The 3,396-nt window shown below is 41.4% G+C and overlaps 1 pseudogene across 1 annotated transcript; it reads left to right on the top strand.

The window, feature by feature from the left end:
- The first annotated feature begins 891 nt into the window (after positions 1 to 891).
- On the top strand, positions 892 to 1,407 carry LOC308639663 (nuclear inhibitor of protein phosphatase 1-like; annotated as a pseudogene). Its single transcript has one exon. The product of its transcript is annotated as a nuclear inhibitor of protein phosphatase 1-like (transcript).
- The last annotated feature ends 1,989 nt before the right edge of the window (positions 1,408 to 3,396 follow it).

Below are 3,396 nucleotides of genomic sequence, written 5' to 3'. Positions count from 1 at the left end.
TGGAGCTGGGCACAGTGGTGTCCACCTGTAATCCCAGTGGCTCAGGAGGAGGAGAATCATGAGTTCAAAGCAAGCCTTAGCAATTTAGTGAGGCCCTCAGCAACTTAGCAAGGCCCTGTCTTTAAATAAAATACAAAAAAGGGGCTGGGGGTGTGGCCCAGTGGTTAAGTGCCCCTGAGTTCAATCCCTAGTACCAAAAACAATAACAAAAACTAAAGGGATGATGAAAGACATACCATGCTAATGCCCTGCCAAAAAAAAAAAAAAAAAAAAAAGGAGCTTTATAAATTTCAGACAAAGTAGATTTCAGAGCAAGGAAAGTTATCAGGGATAAAAAGGGGCAATACAAAAATGACCAAATAGACATTTCTACAGTGAAAATATATCAATGGCAATGAGCACAAGAAAATATATTCAACATCATTTGCTATCAAGGAAACATAAATCAAAACCACAATGAAGCCAGATGCCATGGCACATGCCTGTAATTCCAGTGATTTGGGACACTGAGGCAGGAGCATTGCAAGTTCAAAGCCAGCTTAAGCAACTAAGTGAAGAACTAAGCAACTTAGTGAGACCCTGTCTCAAAATAAAAACATAAAAAGGACTGGGGATGTGGTTCAGTGGTTAAGTGCCCTTGTGTTCAATCCCCAATATATAAAAAATGAAAACAAAACAAAATAAAACAAAGCCACAAAGAGGGCTGGGAGTGTAGCTCAGTGGTAAAGTTTATATACTTGTGAGAAGCCCTATGTTAAATTCCAAGCACCATTTGACTGCCTGACCTGGGCAGGAAAACCCCCAACTGGTTTACATCTGGATGTAGTCAAAGGAGACAAACTAACTGAGAACCTGATAGAGATCAAAACTTTCCACAACAAGTGGATTTCTACCCTCACCATTGAGGAGGGAAATCTGGACATTCAGAGACCAAAGAAGAAGAGGAAGAACTCACAAGTGACTTTCAGCGAGGGTGATGAGTACATCAACACAAAGGATGTGGATGCCTCAGTTGTCCCTTCGAAACATGTTGCAAACTGCAGTAGTCCCAGTGAAGAAGAAGTGGGTAGAGGGTCCTGGCTCCCTGGGCCTGGAGGAATCAGGGAGCAGGTGTATGCAGAACTTTGCCTTTAGTGACGGACTCTACTGGGTCCTGCCCTGACACACAGCGAAGCAGGCTCCCAGCCACATGGCATTCATGGAATAGCACTCATTGGTGGTTTGCCTATGCCATACCCAAACCTCACCCTTGATGTGGACTTGACTCCTGTCATGCCATCAGCAGTGAATGTGAATCCTACACCAAATCCTGCAGTCTGTAACCCTGAAGCTGATAAGAAACCCAAGAAGAAATATGCAAAATAGGCTTGGCTGGGCAAGAAGCCCACATCTTCCTTACTGATTTGATATTTTTGCTCATGGAGAAGGGTGTGATTGAGTGGAAATGGTGTGGAAGGGTGACGGGGTACTAATGAACTAGGGAGAAAAACGTTTCATGTGTGCAGTATCATCTTTCAGAATGTTTCCTGAGGTCCTAACCATGTAATAGTAAGACTGGGGGTGGGGCTAAAATATACCATAAAGACCTGTATTCAGGGGCTGGTGTTATGGCTCAGAGGGCTAGCACTCACCTAGCACGTGCAAGGCCCTGGGTTCAATCCTCATCACCACATAAAAATCAATAAATAAAGATATTGAGACTAACTACAACTAAAAAATAAAAAATATTTTTAAAAAACCCTGTATTCAGAACACTTTCCATGTAGAGAAAGGTTTCATAGGCCCTTTTAAGTAGACTGTCCTGGCTCTTTCCTGGGCCTTTTATTACCTCGTTCTTCCTTCTCCTTTCTAGGATCATTTTTATGTGAGGCCACAAACCCCAGGTTGAATTCAGAGCTGTAGAAGTAGCAGTAGCATCACCATTCTCAGGGGTCCCTGCGGCCTCATTTATATTTACTGTCTTTTCAAGTCCCAGGTAGCAAAAGGGTTGCCATGGATCCCAGAATGATCAAAAAGGTTTAGCATTCTTCAGTTAAGCTAAGGTTTAAACTCAGAAATGTTTTCTCAAGTCTTTGGTTTTGAGGTCCAATGGTTAGGCTTTTCTCTTTGGTCCTTTCTAATGGAATGAGAACACTTTGAGTCCCCTTTGTCTGTGACCAGTGCCAGAGGCACAGGTTTATAGTTTTAACTTAAAGTATTGTATGAACTTTTCTTGTCAAACCTGAGCATTCCACTTGCCTGTTTCCGATTTAATTTCAGAGTACTGTCCTCTACTTTCTAAGGCATTACTTTTCTTTTTTATTGGGTTATGAGGCAATTTTTAAAGGATATGACTAGTTAGGGCAACTCAGATGAAAAATGAAAAGATTTACTTTGCAAGTAACTGAAGTCTATTAAGGGGATGTTTTTAGCTGTTGGTTTGGAAGCTCTTCCCCTGCCCCCTTTGAGAACTCTTGTTGTTCAGAGCTCCAAGACCTGGCTAACAAACAGGAAACAAAGGTAGGACACATTGATATGAGCTTTATACAGAGATTTATACATTTGTGTAATAGGCCTTTTTATACTTTATGTGTAACTTTTAACCTGTAACCTTTATTACTTTGTAAATTAAACATAACTTTTGTCAAAAAAAAATCCAAGTACCAAAGAGAAAGGTAGAGAGAGGAAGAGAGGGAGGGGGGAAAGAAAGAAAATGGAAAGAAAACTTACAAAGAAACCCATGCTGTAGTTTGGATATGAGGTCATATTAGGCAATGGAACCTGAAATGATCAGGTTCTGAGAGCTGTAACCTGATCAGTGGATTAATTCATTTGATGGAAGTAGTAGTAGTAGTAGTAGTAGTAGTAGTAGTAGTAGTAGTATTTTGGCACCTGGGATTGAACCCTGGACACTTAACTACTAAGCTATCCCCAAGTCCTTTTTTATGTTTTATTTTGAGAGAGGGTCTCACTATGTTGCATAGGGCCTTGCTAAGTTGCTGAGGCTAGACTTGAATTTGGAATCCTCTAGTCTCAGCCTCCCAAATTGCTGGAATTACTGGAATGCACCACCAAGCCCAGTTGATGGAGTAATAAAGTGAAAGAACTATGGTATTGTTAAGGGAAACTGTTGGCAGGTATTGTGTGGTTGGAGGAAGTAGGTCACTGGAGGTATGCCTTTGGGGTTTATATTTTGTTCCTGGTGCCTGAATCCCTTTCTCTGCTTCCCAGCTGCCACGAACTGAGCAGCTTTTTTTTTTCCACCACACCCTTCTTCCATGATGTTCTACTTCACCTCTGGCCCAGAGCAATGGAGTCAGCTGACCACAGCCCTGAAACAATAAGCCAAAGTAAACATCTCTTTCTCTAAGTTGTTCTTTTCTGGTATTTTTGTTATAGTGACAAAAAGTTCACTAA

This window comes from Spermophilus citellus (genome assembly GCF_964194105.1).
Source record: "Spermophilus citellus genome assembly, chromosome: X".
NCBI classification, from domain to species: domain Eukaryota; kingdom Metazoa; phylum Chordata; class Mammalia; order Rodentia; family Sciuridae; genus Spermophilus; species Spermophilus citellus.
Note: the sequence above shows the minus strand (reverse complement) of the source record. Positions and strands in the feature narration are given on the sequence as shown.